The sequence below is a fragment of the Acomys russatus genome, chromosome 1 (genome assembly GCF_903995435.1).
Source record: "Acomys russatus chromosome 1, mAcoRus1.1, whole genome shotgun sequence".
In the NCBI taxonomy this organism is placed as follows: domain Eukaryota; kingdom Metazoa; phylum Chordata; class Mammalia; order Rodentia; family Muridae; genus Acomys; species Acomys russatus.
Genome location: NC_067137.1, coordinates 39138146 through 39156975, shown reverse-complemented (window position 1 = coordinate 39156975; position 18830 = coordinate 39138146). Strand labels below are relative to the sequence as shown.

The 18830-nt window shown below is 43.1% G+C and overlaps 1 long non-coding RNA gene across 1 annotated transcript; it reads left to right on the top strand.

Moving 5' to 3' along the window:
• Nucleotides 1-1321: 1321 nt before the first annotated feature.
• On the top strand, nucleotides 1322-17826 carry LOC127187896 (uncharacterized). The gene is made up of 3 exons (XR_007830509.1): nucleotides 1322-2006; nucleotides 3053-3128; nucleotides 17773-17826. It is a non-coding gene; the product is annotated as an uncharacterized LOC127187896 (long non-coding RNA).
• The last annotated feature ends 1004 nt before the right edge of the window (nucleotides 17827-18830 follow it).

The following is an 18830-nucleotide window of genomic DNA, read 5'->3' as shown; positions in this document are numbered from 1 at the left end:
GAGAGAACTTAAAAGAAAAATGTGAAAATGCACACCTTATAGAATGAATCTCCTGAGTAAGCTTAGATAATATTTGGCCAAGTTATGAAATCTGTCAGTGGGTTAGTGGTACATGTGTAAAGGGCTACTTCTTCCCCTTGCAACCCCGCTGTAAACAGATTCCCTCAGGAAAGCATCATTTTGTTGACCCCCTAGTGAATGCAGGGTTTGTTGTACTGATATTCCTTTAGTCTGTGATTAATACACTGAGCTACACATGTAAAGGAAAGCATCCCATTCATCTCATGCTTCTTGAAATTACTCAAAGGGATTGGGTCCTCTTTCATTGAATAGAGAGAGAAAAAAGGTTGGGTTCTGAAACACTTTCCTAAATATTCTTTATTATCTTTCTCTTCAGAAGAGAAGTGTTCCCTCTGGGTCAGGAACCATCGGAGCACTAACTTTAGGAATGATGTTTAGCCTACTCTCCCATGCTGGCCCAGTGAGGAGCCTGGTGAGGGTTACATGTAATAGTAGAACACAGGAATTCTTATTTCCAGTTTGTTTATATGATGGATTACATTGATGGATTTCCGTATGTTAAACCATCCCTGCATGCCTGGAATGAAGCCTATCTGGTCATGGTGAATGATATCTTCGATGTGTTCTTGTATTCATTCTGCAAGTATTTCATTGAGTATTTTTGCATCAATGTTCATAAGACAAATTGGTCTGAAATTCTCTTTCTTTGTTGAGTCTTTATGAAGTTTAGGTATCAATGTGACTAGGCCTCATAGAATGAATTTGTTAATGTTCCATCCATTTCTATCTTTTGGAGTAGCTTGAAGAGTATTGGTATTAGCACATCCTTGAAGGTCTGGTAGAATTCTGCACTGAAACCATCTGGCCCTGGGCTTTTTATGTGTGGTATTAGGTGGCTGAAAGCAGGACATGTACCTGTCCAGCTCCTGGCTCTTGTGACACTGCCGCATCTGTGTCTGTCCAGGGTATACCATCTTCCTGGCCTGAATCCTACCTGCACCAGAACCAAAAGCTGCTCAGTCCACTCCTCCCTCTCATCTCATTTACTGGATGGACAATTAATGAGTGATTTGGGCTTTCCTCCTGAGTCTATGAGCAACCCTGTGAGCAGTCAGACTCACGAGGCATTTCATGTTCTGGTCAGGTTCTCTAGATTCAGCAGTCTACAGCCTCTGTGCTCCATGTTCTGGTCAGGCTCTCTATCCTCGACAATCAGGCCTCGGCACTCCATGTTCCAGTCAGGACCACTAGACTCGGCAATCTACAGCCTTGCACTCCATGCTGTTCTGGGAATGGAAACAGCAGAGCCTATCAGCCAAATATCTTTAGAGCCAGAAGGTTCATATCACAAAGAGATTTCCAAGTCCCATTTGCATTTGGACTGAAGCACATTAGCAAACTAGATTTTGAGGTCTGACTCAAGAATTTTGATGATCTACTACAGCTTGTTATAAAGAGCCTTTCAGCCTTTACTATAATTTAGGGCAAGAACCCCTGAATTGTAGCTTTAAGTCCAAAATCACTGTGCAGAGGAAGTGCCCTTCAATCATTTCAGAAAATGTCTTGATTGCTGGAAATACCATCTTACTCATTCCATGTGTTTCTGCATCTCAGTTTGCTTGGCGCCATAAGCCTACCTAATTATACCACAGGGCATCTGTAGATGTATTTCTAACATGGGAAAAAATGTCAATAAATCTAACCAGTCGGCTGGAGATGCCATCATAGCTTCAGGATTTTTTTCCAATCTTAAAAACAAGTTAATAATATTTAAAATGGCTAAATGACCCCTTTCCTGTTTCCAAGCAGAGTCAGAACTTTATTTGTACATAATACTCAGGTCCTGTGGAATCATGCCTGCCCTAGCCTGACGTCTTGAAGCCCTTCACTCAAATGGAAACTGATACCTTTAAGGTCATAAAAAGCTCTGCCAGGAGAGAACAACACCAGCATACCCATGATCACTAATGACATCCCTCCAGAAGGTAAGGCATTGGTCAAGGTGGGCATCGGAAGTATGGGGCAGGGGAATGCCTGGGTCAGGCTTACAAGAGCCTTCTGGTGACTGTTTTATACATTTCTCACATACTTTTGGCTTTGTGGAAATACATCCCTCCTCTTTACATGCACATCTGTTTCCCATGTTAGAACATAAACAGATCCAAAGAGTATGCAGCAGCCCATGTCTGTTTTTCTATGCCAAGGAGACTTGAATATACTACAGTCTAATGGACCAATGGCGCTAAAGAGTGTAACCTCTCCTGTGATAAAAAAAAAAAATGCCCACACTGTGCTTCCTAAAGTAAGGATATATAAAATGGCCTTTTCCTTGCTGTGAGAACCTCAGGGTAATTCTAACATGTTGTCACATCTAGCCAGGAACAAAGACACAGAAGGGAAGTCAATAGAAGGATAGTGCTGGAACTGAGTTCTTTAGTTTCTATTCTCTCTTGCATACCCAATGCACTCACAGGTGCGCACACACACACATGACAGCTGTATGTGGAATGCTGTGAACAGATGGCTGAGGAGGGACATGGTTAGCTTAGGCCAAAAGGATTCTGAGAGACTGTGGGGGTCTCACAGAAACTCTTCAGGGTGGGTGAGTGTTGTGTGACTTGTCACTCCAGACAGGACACTGATGATAGACTCAAGAAATAACTCCACCCAACTCTATCTTAGTGAAACAAGGAGTTTATGAGGGTTACCTATCAACGTGTAGGTAAGGGGTTACTGACAGAAACATGGCTGATTCAAAGGCAACTACATCACCAAAAAGCCTACTCCTGCATGGAAGATAAATAAATATGAAAGCTCTATCACTGGAGATCCCTATGCAATTTGCCTATAATTTGGTTGATCTGGCCCAGAGGCAGAAGATGGGGGGGGTGGAACCTACATTCTGTTGAAATTGTTACAGGTTAAATAACCTTGAAGAGGAGAGTTGTGCATCTTGTAATTTTCAGGAGCCTCCTGAGCCTTGCATGTTGTGTTACTTTCTGATTCTCATGACCTTCCCTCTTCCCTTCAGGAGAGAAGCTTTTCAATGGGAGGAAATAGCCTCTGGCTGGATAGGGACAACTCTTGGACTGAAGACCTTCTAAAAGGTAGGCTAAGTAGAGATCTCTGAATGGCTAAGTATCGAATGATGTTCTTCAATTAACAGGTAAGATGGAGCTTGACCTGGACCTGAAAGGGCTGTGGATGGAGCTATATGGATGGAAGGGATGACAGGAGGATAGGGAAGATACTTATATCATACCGTGAGAGAACTCTAGGTGGAGATGCATGGATTTTGGGGAAACCCTGCAAATAATCCATTCATTACCAAGATGTCGTGCTGCTGTAGGATGTGCCTTGTTCTTTCCTGGTCACACATCTCCTTTGAAGAGAAGGTGACTAGGGGTCAAAGGAACCATGTGTACACATCTGGGCTACTTCTGAGAGCACAAGGGAGGGTCTCTTTTGAGTATGCATGTGTGTGTGTGTGTGTGTGTGTGTGTGTGTGTGTGTGTGTGTGTGTGTGTGTTTGAATGGGGCAGGTAATGTGCGTTTATGTATGTGTGTACTTGTATGTGTATGTGTGTGTAAGGTGCATTCTAGTATGCATGTATGTGTGTTCATAATGGTATTTGTGTGGTGTATATCCATATATGTATCTGTGTACATGTATACAGAGGCCAGAGGAGGATTTAGGGTATCCTTCTCTATCACTCTCTGCAGCATTCCATTGAACCAGGCTTTCTCACTGAACCTAGAGCTACCTGGCAGCCATCATTCCTTCTGTTTCCAGGCCCCACAGCACTGGGGTTATAGGTGTATGGGACTATAGTCAGCTTTTACATGGTGCTGGGGATTTGTACTCAGATCCTCATGCTTGCACAGCAAGTGTCCTTACCTAGTGTGACAGCTCTCCAGCCAAAAAGAGAGGAATGCTTAAGGATGTTAAATTCTGGCAGCAAAGAGGTGGTTACTTCCTGTTTCTACGTTGTGAGTTTGACTTCGGTCTAGTTGTCTCTCACTGGGGTATTTCTTTGTAAGTGTTTTTCTCATTTAGTACTGTAATTTTTGGAATCCAAGAAGGGTTGTAGAGATACTATGGACAAAGAGAAGTGTTGGCCTTTGTCTAGAGGGTAACGGAATGGTAGTCTTCCTGCGTCTGTCTGTTTATTGTATGAAGCTCATAAAATCTCTGTGCACCTAAGCCAGGTAAGGCACTGGGAGCTGGGTGTCCTGCTGACTTTGGATGTGACAGGTTGCAGACTTAGAATCTCTGTAATAGTCTTTCCAACTCTCCAGCATCTTGTGATTATTCCAGAAAGGAAACATGATTAAAATCAGAGCAAACACAGCTCAGAATCCCACTTGCTGTCTACTTCTCAAATGACTGAGGAGGGAGGAGAGGCTCTTGATGGCACGTGCCTCTTTCATGCCTTAATGATGACAATGTGACCATGATTATGTTGATAAAACACACCAAGGAGCCAGTTTTGTGTATAGAATAAAATATCCTTCATGGCAATTCTCTCCCCCAGTGTGGATCAATTTGAACTTTGATGTGTTACACAAATTCCTTATCTGTGGAATAGGCCCATGCCTGAGAGCCTAGGAGCTAGATTGAACTAGTTTCTGGCTATCTGCCAGTCTCTGCCAAACTCAAGAACACACCCTCAATGTCTCCAACAGTAAAACAAGACCTCAGCCATTCTCAGCATCCCTGTGCCTGATTTTGTGATTCCAATGACCCATGACTTAAAATCCAAAGCACGGAGGTTGGAGAGATGCTCCGTGGTTAAGAGCACCTATGGCTGCTCCAGAAGATCCATGTTTTATTCCCATCACCCACATCATATACAACATCCTATAATTCCAGCTCCAGGGGCATCTGATTCCTGATTTTTGTAGGTACCTGAACTTCTGTGCATAACACACACACACACACACACACACACACACACACACACACACACACACACAATAAAAACAATAAAGATAAATATTAAAACAATAGAGGGCACAGAGGAATTAAGATAATTGAGAAGAGAGATACTACAGTTATATGATCTCCGTTATATTATACAGTAATAATTGCTCTATTTCATTAGTTACATTGTTGTCTGTCTCATACTGTGCCACTTAATTAACTAAATTACATCATAGGTATACAGGGATGGAGTAAACAGTACACATGAGGTGCAGCCCTATCTGAAGGTTTAGACATCTAATGAGTGTTAATATGTCTCTCATAAGTGAAGGGACAGTCTTAACACTGCACCACAGGGCTCCACTCACGCCAGTGCTGAGACTCAGGAAAGCTCAAGGACATTCGGGGCTTATTCTTCCACAAAATGATTCTAACCCCTGTAACCGCCCGTGTTCTGGATACGTAGGAAGTAAAGGCAAGGTGAACAGCCATTGCTTTTGCCTTTAAGAACTTTGGTGACAACTGGGGCCACAAAGTTAATAGCACAAAAAGGTATAATTAAGACAGGATAACCATATTATAATCTACAGACCTAAAGAAGTTAAGTAACAAGGAGGACTCTAGGGAGGATGCTTAATGCTCATTCAGAAGGGCACATAGAAGAGACACTGGAAGCTGCTGAAGAGAGGGAGCAGGGCAGGAACCTACTGTAGACGTCCTCCGAAAGACTCCACGCAGCAAAGGATCAAAGCAGAAGCTGAGTCTCACAGTCAAACGTTCGGCAGAGCACTGGGTGTCCTATGGAAGAGTCGGGGGACAAAAGGACCCAGAAGGGATAGGAGCTCCACAAGAACACTGACAGATCCAACAAATCTGGGCCCAGTGGGGCTGGCAGAGACCGATGCACCAAACAAGGACTATGCATCAAGAGGACCTAGGCCCCTGCTCAGATGTAGCCAATAGGCAGCCCAGTCTCCATAGGGGTCCCCTAGTAAGGTGTACAGGAGCTGTCCTTGTCATGGACTCTGTTGCCTGCTCTTTGATTACTTCCCCCTGGCAGGGTGCCTTACCAGGTCACAGAGGAAGAGGATAGTAGGCTGGTATCAGTTGATAGGGGAGAAGAACTTCCCCTCTCTGAGGACTAGGGGAGGGCATAGGGAGGAAGATGGAGGGAGGGTGTGGCCGGGAAGAAAAGAGGGAGGGGGCTATGATTCGAATGTAAAGTGAATAAATACTTAAAAATAAATTTAAAATTTAAAAAGAACTTACATATATGCTTTTCACAAGTGAAATTTTTTAAAAAGATGGAATTCAATTTAAAAAACCTTTTGTGTGTGTGTGTGTGTGTGTGTGTGTGTGTGTGTGTGTGTGTAAGGAGTTGTAAAGTCTCTTCTGAAGAGTTCTGTTTGATATAACAACCAAAGTAAAGGAATAAAATTGATGTATACCAAAATTAAACACCACCGAGCCAAATAACCCAATTGAGAAATGGGGCTTGGAACTAAACAGAGAATTCTCAACAGAGGAATATCGAATGGCTGAGAAACACTTAAAGAAATGCTCAACCTCCTTAGTCATCAGGGAAATGCAAATCAAAACAACTCTGAGATTCCATCTTACAGCCATCAAAATGGCTAAGATCAAAAATTCAAGTGACACCACATTCTGGCGAGGATGTAGAGAGAGAGAAACCCTCCCTTCATTGCTGGTGGAAATGCAAATTAGTACAGCCACTTTGGAAATCTGTCTGGTGCTATCTCAGAAAACTGGGAATAGGGCTTCCTCAAGACCCAGCTATTCCACTCCTTGGAATATACCCAGAAGATGCTCCAGCACACAACAAGAAAATTTGCTCAACCATGTTCATAGCAGCCTTATTCATAATAGCCAGAACATAGAAACAGCCTAAGTGTCCATCAGTAGAAGAATGGATAAAGAAACTGGTACATCTACACTATGGAATACTACTCAGCTATTAAAAACAAGGAATTTCCAAAATTTGTGGACAAATGGATTGAACTAGAAATGATCATAATGAGGGAGTTAACCCAGAAGCAGAAAGACTCAAATGGTATATACTTACTTATATCTGGACACTAGCCCAAGGGATATGTCCCATGAAAGTCTTCACTTACCAGCAAAGTGGGATAGAGGGGAGGACATCCTATTGGGACTCTAGGTGAGAGAAGCATGGGAGAATGGGGTAATAGAAGAATCCAGAGGGTCCTAGAAACCTACAAGAAGAACATTATGATGGGCAGATCTAGGCCCAGGGGTCCTGCTCAAACTATGACACCAGCCAATGACAATACATGCAGTAAACTTCGAACCCCTACCAGATCGAGCCAATGGACAAGACATTCTCCACAGTTGAGTGGAGGGTGGGGACTGACTTTCACACGAACTCTGCTGCCCCATTTTTTACCATGTCCCCTGGATGGGGAGGCCTGGTGGAACTCAAAGGAAAGATAGCAGGCTACCAAGAAGAGACTTGATACCCTATGAGCATATACAGGGGGAGGAGGTCCCCCTCAGTCACAGTCATAGGGGAGGGGAGTAAGGGAAAAATGGGAGGGAGGGAGGAATGGGAGGATACAAGGGATGGGATAACAATTGAGATGTAATATGAATAAATTAATAAAATATATTTTAACAATTGATGTATGCCAATAGAATAGGATGTATAAAAGTCCTGGGGCAAGAGGCTACAGGATAGCTGGTGCTCAGTGGATAAGTTTGACTATACAAGTGTGTGTATGCATTGCATACATGCGGGGTGGGGGTAGTGACTGCAATAAGCCTGACACTATCTGAATCATAGCTGTGAACATGACTCAGGTTTCTTTTCCTGTCTCAAAGACATCAGACAACAGGCTAACTCTCTGCTAATGCCTCTGCAGACCATAGCCCCTGCAGAAACCCCTCAACCAGCCTATCACGCATACAGGATATGCTAATTCATGGATGCTTCTCAATGGGTGGATCAATAGATCAATGGATTGATGGATCAATGAGTGACTGGATGGGTGGGTGAATGGATGGATGAGTTCTGGGAAAACAGAAGTTGGAATTTTACTGAATTTTCACATCTCAAGAAATATTATTTGAATCTTTTGATCTTTTTCAACTATTGGAAGTTATAGGAATCATATTTAGCTCAGAGGCTATCTTTTCCAATTATGCCAATGTGCTAAACACATAGATAGGGGAGATTATGGTAGAGAAGTCTCAGTACTAATCTCTAGTGGATCATCATCACCTGAGCTCTGCTCTAGCCAAGAGGTTATTCCATTAAGGAAAGAATTAACCCTGGCTGACTGAGATATTGGACTGGCATATGGAATTGAAGGCTTATTTTCAAAAGTGTCTCCAGCCAACCTATGTCCAGCAATAAATGAACAGCTATCTTGTGTTGGGGTTCATGCAAATTGTTCTCTGATTCAGTCATTGTGTCTATTGTTCTAGGCTGATAACTGGTCTTTAAAAATTATAAATTAAACAGCTTCACTTTCACTTCTTAGATTCTTTAGTGTTCTTACTATGAAGTGATAGATGGATGGATGGGTGGGTGGGTGGATGGATGGATGGGTGGGTGGATGGGTGGATGGATGGGTGGGTGGATGGGTGGATGGGTGGGTGGGTGGATGGATGGATGGGTGGGTGGATGGGTGGATGGGTGGGTGGGTGGATGGATGGATGGGTGGGTGGATGGGTGGATGGGTGGGTGGATGGGTGGATGGGTGGGTGGATGGGTGGATGAATGGATGGATGTCTACATGAGTAAGTGGGTGGGTGGATGGCTGATGGGTAGATGGATGCATGAGTAGGTGGGTGGAGAGTGGATAATTAAGTGGCTGGATGGATACATGTGTAAATGAATGTGTGTGGGGCTAGATGAATATGCAGATGGATGGATGGGTAAATGGATGGATTTACAGATGAATGAGTGAATGGGCAGTTTCAGGACAGGGGCTTCCTCTGAGTATTGGGATATTATTATGTGTTGACCTAGGAATGGATGTTCTTGTGCTTGCTTATGTGTAGTTCTTCCAGATGCTCAAGTGCAAAGTTGCAAATTGCATAGCTAATTGGGAACACTTGGGGACTTGAGAAAGCAGAGGCTAGCCTGGGTGTCATTATGTAGCTTGGTGACATTGAAGAAGTTCCAACAGCAAAACTGTTGGATGGGCTGAGAGAGAGAGAGAGACAGAGAGACAGAGAGACAGAGACAGAGACACAGAGACACAGAGACAGAGACAGAGAGAGTTCCAGCAAAAAGGAAAGAAAACAAACCATTGCTCTTAACGTCTCATTTCCCCGCAGCAAGTGGCAAATAAGAGCCTCGACACATAAAAGTAGTTATCAAAGGGCAACATATTACGTCTTCTCCATCTGGGATCCAGGAGATGAGGTGACAGATTCCTGTGGGAGATTTTAAAATAAGGAATCCATCATATGTGAGCCAGGTTTAGAGGCCCATTGTCTACCCAGGATCTGGAGGCAGAGCCTCAAGAAAGCCCTGGTTAGGTCTTCCACTAACCAGAGCCACCAGTAAGAGCCTCTCTAAAATATGCTAATTACCCCCTAGCATTTGTAAACAAGAGGTTTCCTTGCACACTACAACTTAGCAGACTTCTGTAGTTCTCACCACCAGCCCTCCCAGAATGTCTGGTTTCTAAGGGAACCTCAAGGCAAAGGATACTGTTCTCCCTGGAGGGCTGGAGAGATGGCTAAGGAATCAAGAGCACTGGCTGCTTTTCTAGAGGTCATGAGTTCAATTACAAGCAACCACATCATGTCTCACTGTTCTCCCTGCAGACCCTGCTCTAGATTCTACCAGATATTGATCGATTGGGGTTTTTGGATACCCCAAAATCGAGAGGCAGAGGCAGTCTCCCACTCCCTAGCCCAGTTAAGGAGACACCCTTAGCTTTCCATGGTGGCTTATTCCACTGTGGTTGACTTCAGGCTAAGGACTCCCAGGACGAAGAGGATAGCTCTGTCATTTATTTACCATCTTTATTTTGTACGGACACAACCCAATCAAATCATGCTTCAACCACAGAAGAATGGCCCAATCATTTTCTAAGAGAAAAATTTTAAAGTAAGTTAATGTTGTGGAATAGAGTTGGTTTCAGTTCGAGAAATTTCTACCCCCAAGGAAGTGTTTTTCATGGTTGATTTACTTTGGGAATGCAAGAAAACATCCAGGAAGAGCCAGCACCTAAGACCCACTATATTCTACCAAAGATGCTACTGACATCCAAAATTAGGAAGTACTCATTAAATATTAAAAGGTATTATCTAATTGCACACTCATTGGCTTATTACGTGCCAGGCACCAGGTTACATATAAAATTCAAACTTTAATCCTAATGTTCACAGATGTAGGAGCTGAGACTCCAAGAAATTTGGTGACTTCCAAAGTATCATCACACAAGAACCAAAAGCCAATTTTTAAAAATCACTACTTCAAACCCTGTAGCCTTTCAAGACTCCACTGAAAAGTCTTTACAGCTCTTAATGAGTCAGTGAAGTTGCAAGACAAAACATCAACACACTGAAATCAAATGCACCTCTCTACACTAATCATAAATTATGAGAGGCAAGAAATTAAGAAAGCAATCCACTTATAATTATAAAATATGTAGGAATAAACGTAGCCAAGGAGTTGAAAGATATGTTTACTAGAAACTTTAACACTGGGCAAAGAGCCTACGAAGAGTAGAGAGTGGAAAGGTGGTCTGTGTTCACAGATCTGAAGAGGCAACATCATGACAATATGCGTATTATCCACAGTGATCTACAGACTCAACAGCTATCAGAATCCCAGTGACAGCCAGGAATGTGGCCAATGTCCATATGTCCTACTACTTGAGTGGCTTCAGAGGAGGAGAAACATGTCTGAGAGGCCAGCCTCGGCTGTCTAACAAGTTTGAGTCCAGCATCTACTACATAATTAAACACAAAAGAAAAAATAGTTATTTTTTTTAAATATAGGCCTGGGGAGATGGCTCAGTTGGGAAAGTACTTGATAATACAAGCATAAGGACCTGATATGGAGCCTCAAAACCCACTAAAAATTCTGAGCACATAAGCATGTGTCTGTGATCACAATTCCTGGGAGCTAGAGATGGGGGTCCTTGGGACTTGTTAGCCAGATGATCTAGCCCAGTGGTTCTCAACCTTCCTAATGCTGTGACCCCTTCATACAGCTCCTCATGTTATGGTGAACCCAACCATAAAATTATTTTCTTTGCTACTTCATAATTGTAATTTTGCTACGGTTATGAGTTGTAATGTGAGTACCTGTGTTTTCTGACCATCTTGGGCAACCCCTGTAACAGAGTTGTCTGACCCCTGACACACAAAGGCGTTGCAACCCACGGGTTGAGAAACGCTGATCTAGCCTAACCAGTGAGTTTTAGGTTTCGTGAGAGACCCCGACTCAAAAGATAAATTGGAAAGTGACTGAGGAAGAAACATGGCCTGCGTAAGAACATGCACACACATGTCTTTGGATCCCTCACACACTAAATGAATAAGTACAGTTCAGTGACAGTTTCCACAGAAATAGGAAAATGTTCTGAACTTCACACAGACAGATGAAAAGAAGCCAAATAGCTGAAGCATCCTTGAGAAAGAGAAAACAAAACAAAACAAAACAAAACAACACACACACACACACAAAAACAAGGGTAAAAGTCATGCTCCTGGTTTCAGAGCATGTCATGTATCTACAGCAATTCAAAAAGTGTGGTGCTGGTATAAACACAGATACACAGAACAGACTAGAAAGTTTAAAATGAAACCCACATGCACAAGGCCTACTAAGTATAACAAGGATACCAATGAGTAGAAAGTACGATATTTATGTTCAATAAGTATGACTGGAGAAGCTGGGTAGTCTCATGCAGAGTAGACCTGGATCTTTATTCTGTAAGAGGCGCAGAGGTCTACTCAACATGGATCCAACATTTAAATGTGAATTCAAAAACTATAAAATCCCTACTTGCCTGTTGTGTCTCATTGTAGTTTGCACCTGGAATGTTCTCCATGTGGTAAGAGCTTTCCCTTGCCATTTAGTACTATTGGGAGGAGGTAGCGCCCATAGGAGGTCGGGCCTGTCAGGAGACTTTAGGCCATTAAGGGTTTCTTAGTATTTTTATGGCTGTGATAAAACTTACCAAGTGCAACTTGGGATGGAAAGGGTTTACCCATCATATAGTTTATAGTCCATCATCTGGGGTTACCAGGGCAGGAATTTAAACAAGGTAGGAACCTGGAGGAAGGAGCTGATGCAGAGTCCATGGAGGGGTGCTGCTTACTGACTTGCTCCTCATGCCTTGCTTAGCCTGCTTTCTTATAGAATCCAGGAGCACCATCCCAGGGATGGCTGCACCCACAATGAGCTGGGCCCTCGCACATTGATAGTCAATCAAGAAAATGTATCCCAAGTGGGAGCATTCCCTCAATTGAGGTTCCTTCTTCCGAAACAACTCTGGCTTGTGTGACATTGACATGAGAACTAACTGACACAGGACTGTGTTCTTAAAGGGGCATGTGGGACATGATTTTTGTGTTCTTACTCCTTTGGCTAGGCAATGAACAATTGGCTCCACAGCACCATTCTGCTGTGATGCACTGCCTCAGCATATGCCCAATGCTATGGACTGATTGGTCCAGTAAGTTCACCATCTCAGGGATTTGATGTAGTAAAGAAAAGCTGGTCAACATGTGCTTCAGTGAGCCTGAAAAAAAAAGAATTCTTTTTCACTTAATTCTTTCATTTTTTTCTCTCTTGCACACAGGTGTTAACACACATTTTTAAAAAATCTATGCCCTACCCAATAAATATCTCTAAGGCAGTTCCAGAGACATTTGAAAGTCATCAAATTTGTTCTCAGGAGGATAGTTCTTTTCCCAGTAAGGTTCTATCAACACCATTGCCTACCTTCAATGCTTGCCAGTTCATGTAGCATTTTAATGAGCCCTCAGTCTTCTATATAAGAAATTCATTTCATAATCAATTTACATTGATTACCTTAAGGAAATGACCTTAATTTCGAATCAACATTGCTACTGTACAAAGATGTGTTCAAGCTTTATTTCCGTTGCTAAGATACAACATCCTGACAGAAAGAAACTTAGGGGAAATAGTTACTGGCTTATAGTCCCAGGTTACAGCCCATTATTGCACAGAAAACAAGACTGGAACTTAAAGCATCACACCAAGTCAAGAACAGAGAGAGTAAACACAAAGACCCTTGGCTGCTCAGTTGCTTTCAGTTAGCTTTCTCTTCTGTTATATGCATTAGGATCCAGCCTAGGGAATGGTATCACCCACAACAGGCTGAGTCTTCCTACATCAATTAACTATCAGCAAAGCCCCACTCCTAGTCATACTCACAGGCCAATGAGACCTAAATAATTCTTAGTAACATAATATTCTCTTTCCAAGTCTGTCTGGGTTGTCAGGCTGACAGTGGATCCTGAACAGTGGAAGTGGTAAGAAGGACACTGTGTGTGTAAGACAAGGGGAGAAAGGACAGTGGGTATCGATTCAAGCATGTCCACTTCCTACACCTCTTGAAGCTTGGCATAGTCAGGCTCATGTGTCCTCTAATTCCATGTTCATTCCAGAGGCTATATAAAAATAAATTTCTACCACTATGATGGAATAGCTAACACAGGCTGTTTGTGAAGAGACCCAAGTCCTAAGGCTCTATCTACTAGGCTCATCTCCTGAAAGGCCAAGTCTTTCCAAATAGGACTTTGAGGGACACTGCCTATGTTTAAACTACTGTAATCACTAGAACAGGACTCACTGTAAAGCGTGTTAGTCACCTTCGGCTCTCCCTTTTCCCTACATTCCAACTTCCATGAGATGCCAGCCCCATCAATCATCCTTCCTTACGAGGGGCCCACTTCCCTCCATGGTAATACTCAAACCAGAGCTCATAGTCGTATTTTGATTCATTCACAGCTGTGCTCCGTCTCTACCCAGGCTCTCCTGGAAGCATGTCTGAAAACACCCAGTGGCTGTTTATTGTCCCTACAATGTGCCTGGCCTCAGGAAGAGCATTCTCTGGTCTTTCTCTCTCTCCCTTAGTCCTCTGACAACTTTGTCTCTCACCACAGCTTTGTCCTAAGCTTTAGTTCGGAATTTAGCAATAAACTTGCAACTCCTGTCTCTTCTCTTTCTCCCTCCCTTTCCTTCTCTCTTGCTTTTCTTCCTTCTTTCTTCCTCCTTCCTGCTTCCCTACTTCCTTCCCCTTCCCTTCCCCCCTTCTGTCTCAGTTCCTTCCCCTTTCCTCCTTCTCTCCCCTTCTCTTCTTCCCACTTCCTTCATTCTCCCTTCTTCCCCTTTCCTCTCTTCCTCATCTCACCTTCCCTTTCTTATTTCCTCCAACCCTCCTGCCCCACCTTCCATCCCATCTTTCCACTCTTCCCTGTCTTCCTCCCTCTGCCCTTTCTTCCTTCTTTACTCCCTCCATTTGTCTTTTTCTTCCTCAGTTTCTTCTCTTGCCTCCTTCCTCCCTTCCTCTTTTCCTCTTTTATTCCCATCCTCATTCTGCTTTCCATCCCTCCCTCCACTTCTTCTCTTTATTCTTCCTTCCCTTCTTTCTTTGTGACAAATATGGGTTTCATCTTTCTTCCTCCATCCTGGACCAGCTACTTTTTCTGTTAACCTGGCACCTGCAGTCTCTCCAGGAAGCCTTTTTAGGACAAGCCAGGAACCTGTGTTTCTGTTGTCACAGGCATCACACATCTGGTGTCATGTCTTCCCTGATGATCTACAAGCTTCATAAGACAAGGCTCTGTGTCACTCCATGTTGTGATCCTATGGCCTAAAACAGTAGCAAGTATACAATGTGTCAAGTAAATGTCTCCTGTGTGGATGAGTGGCATTGAAATGTGCACTATATATTACATAATAATGTCAACACCAATGAGATCTGTCACCTAAGATGAATGAAGAATGCTAGCAACCTTTAGCTACATTTGTCAGAACATGAACTCAAGAACTTCTCCTCAGACTCCTCATGTGACAGTCTTGTAAATGTGGTTTAGACAGCCCTAGAGTCTCAGATACCCTTATGTTCTAAACAGGACCAATAATACACCCATCGACTGGTCAAGGAATGGAGGCGACCTAGGGAGTGTGTGTTAAAAATCTTCAAATAATGCATAGTTCTCAATTAATGAAAGAGAGAGGGATGGAGGAAGGAATGGGGTGGGGACAAGAATGGCCAACAGTTTCTTAGCACTTAGCTCATAGGCCAAGCTACTTACTGTTCAAGGTCCCCTGGATTCCTCCAACCAACACAAGCAAATGAGCTGCCTCCCAGGTCCCACCAGTGCAGAGGAAGGAAACCGATAAGAAAGTTTCCATCTAACACCACTCATGTGTGCCTACCACACCATGCCAGCTGGAAGCCCACAAAGTCAAGAAGCAGGCTCCCTGCATGCCTCCATGTTGAACAGCAGGGATGGCCATTACAGGAGTGGGGCACTAGTGCCTTAATGTCCCTGGGGCTACCATAACAAGCTAACAGAGACCAGGAGGCTCAAGACAATAGTGATTGATTCTGTCACCATTTGGAGACCAGGAACCTGGGATCCAAAGTGTCAGGGTGAGCTTCTCCCTCATTTCTCTGAGGAGAGTCTGCTCCCTTGTAGTGGCATCACTCAAACATCTGTCTCTGTCTTTGAGTCATTCTCTCTCTCTCTCTCTCTCTCTCTCTCTCTCTCTCTCTCTCTCTCTCTCTCTCTTTCCATCTCCCTTCCTTCTTCCCTCCCTCCCTCCCTCCCTCCCTCCCTCCCTCCCTCCCTCTGCCTCTCCTTTTATATCTTAGATATCAGTCATTAAGTAGGATGCACCTTAATCCAGTAAGACTTTTTCTTAACTGCTATCATCTTTGGCTTCTACTCCTAAGAAGGTCACTACTTGAATTGAATTGAATTATTAGCTCCCAAAATAACCAGACTGGTATTGTATGAAGACATGGGGCCTAAAGACGTTCTTGAGATTATTGGAGGATATGAGGCTGGGGACCTGATACTCGACGCTGTTCCTATTCTAAGAAAAAGAGACACTTAGGGTCCTTCTCTCTGTTCTGTAAGGATGTGCAGCCTTCTGCAGCTTGAGAAGAGAGTTCTTAGCACACTCCATGGGGATGGCACCTGTCAATCTTCCATCTCCAGACAGTGAAATACACTCTGCATTCCAGAACTCCAGTCTGTGCTATGTTGTTACTGCAGCTAATATTGACTGATACAATCACATTTAGAGATGCTGTTGGGGACTCCTAATCTCAGTGGAGGCAATGAGGATCATTAGCTGTTCTATATATACTCCATCTAGGAATCCAGAGAAGATAATTATTTACAAAAAGATTATTGACATTTAAAACAGAAGTCTCGTCTATCTAAAAATATCACTTCTCAAGGACCTCTTGTTCCTCAGTAGTGTGAAAGACATAGTAAGTTCCATAGCAATGTGCATAGTGGCTGTTCTTATCACCATAGCTGGGCACACGGGTGGGGTAAGCTTTGGTTTAGAGGCTTCCCCTCTGTATTTGCAGCTGTGCTGGTTGGGAAATGTTATTTTTGTTGAAGTCTGGTACTGCTGCCTCTGCACATGTGGTCATTATCCCATTCTCGTATGGACATATGGCACAGAAAGTTTAGAAAATACTGACCAATTTGTCTAAATACCAACTCATGGCCCGACTCACCACAGTGCCCGTTGTGTGGGGAGCAAGCAGCTGTACAATCTTATCAACACTGGTCTGAGGGAGAGTTGTGAGTTAAGAGCAAATCCTAAGCCCACATTCACCTTGGCACATTTGCAAGCAGCAGGCTGGTGAGGGAATTTGCAGCGGGAAAGGACAGAAGCTGGGAAGAGAGACTTCCTATAATTCTGACCTAACGATAAATTCAAAACATGTATCCCACTTGTCTATGCTGGATAATACAAAGAGAAATGTTTTTCCTGTTCCCAGCTAACTCCTACAGTGCATACTTTCCAGGCATAGGATTCAGAAAATCATGGAGCTAACACTTTCCTGCAAGAGGAAAACAATGCCCATGTATTAAACTCTACCTCATATCTACTTGAAGGAAGCAGACCTGGGCAATGTCTCTCTCTCTCCCTCCCTAGAAATAGAGATCATGGAGTCAGGAAACATTGGTCAATTTAATACAAGAGCAACTTCCATTGCAAAGTCCATACAAAGGCATTATAACAACTCAGAAGGATGGCCTATAGTTAGGAGCTCACAGATTCTCTCAGGGACCATTAATTGAGCACTTGCTGTATGCAAAAAAAGTGTGCTCACTGTTTCTAAAGAAGTTTGGGTGCAGGTGATACTCCTTCCATTTGTCTGCAGAACTGTCTTGGCTCGGGAGAGTCTGGGGATATGCAAATTTCCTTTCTCCTGTCATCCCAAAGTCTGCTTATCAGATCTCATTCTAATTGGAACCAACAAGAGCCGCAGCAATCTAATTATGTTCCATCTCTGCCTCAGAAATACCTGATAGTGTTTCAAAAGCAAAACACCAGAGTTGAGGTGGTGGCAGCCAAATCATATATGGTCCATATTACTTGCTTGTGTTGGGAGTATCACCTCAGCCATCGGTTTGTAGAAATTGATTGCAGTTTCTGTGGACTGCACTAAAATCTGAGGGTTACACAAAATCGGGATGTTTTCTATTTTGTTGCTAAGGGAAATTTCCCTTTGTGACTAAAGTAATTATAAGCAGTTTGTCATCTGAGCTATGTCTCCTCCAAAGCTTCTTCATGGTATTATTACTTTATTCAGCTTTAGATCCTGAATAGAAAAACTTGGTACAGATGACGCATTCATGTGTACAGAGAGCCGTCTCCCAAGTGCACAAGACTTTGAAGGTACGAATTCTTGCACACAAAATTTTCTCTAGCCACAGATGCAAACATCATTAGCTAGTTCATGTGCACAGTTAGCTAGTCTGGCATGTGGAAGAGTTGGGTCATATGCTTGAGAAGGCACACATTATCTCAATTCTTGCTTGTATTAAGCTTCTCTTGAGTCCAACAGCAAAATTGAAAAGATCTACTCCATTTTACTTTAATTTTGCTCTTCATTTTTGTATTGGAGACAGAGTCTCATATAACTCAGGTGAATCTCCAATCCTCCTGCCTCCACCTCCCCAATCTGGGAATTATAACTATACATTATCACACCCCATGGATACAGTGCTGGGAACTGATCCAAGGGCTTTCTGTGTGGGAAGCAAGCACACTACAGACTGAGCTTCATCCCCAGCCCCCATTTCTTCAAATCTCTTGGGGAACAAGTTGCATTTCTTAGATCTTTCAGAATGAGGTGACACAATCAGTTAGTAAATTAAGATAATGCACTCACTCTAAGGTCAGAAGTGTGCCATTAATTGAAATAACCATTTGTGGGAACATTGCAGGGTTCATTTACTCAAATTAAGATGACCATGACATCACTAAGGGATATAACATCATGAGACCTTAGTTGTATGTTCACTTGACCTTGACCAAAATGTCCTGATGCAGCATGTGACTATAATTTCTCCATAACCAACTAATTTCTTAGTAAGTATAGATTTCTCTTACTTGTGTATTTCTTCTACCCAACAATCCTTGTGTTCTCACAAGTGAACAGCTCTTCATATCTTTAGTCCTTTGTGGCAAAGGTTATGGTGTCTCCCTCAGGCATCATCTGAAAAGGCCAGCTCAGCCACTGAGTTATGATGACCATGTCTCTTCTTCCTTAGGTCTTACTTACAGAGCTGAATAGTCTTGCCTCCACTCTTTCTGGGAGCTCCTCCTTACTCTGGTGACCTTGTAGCCCTGCCCCTAGTTTCTTAC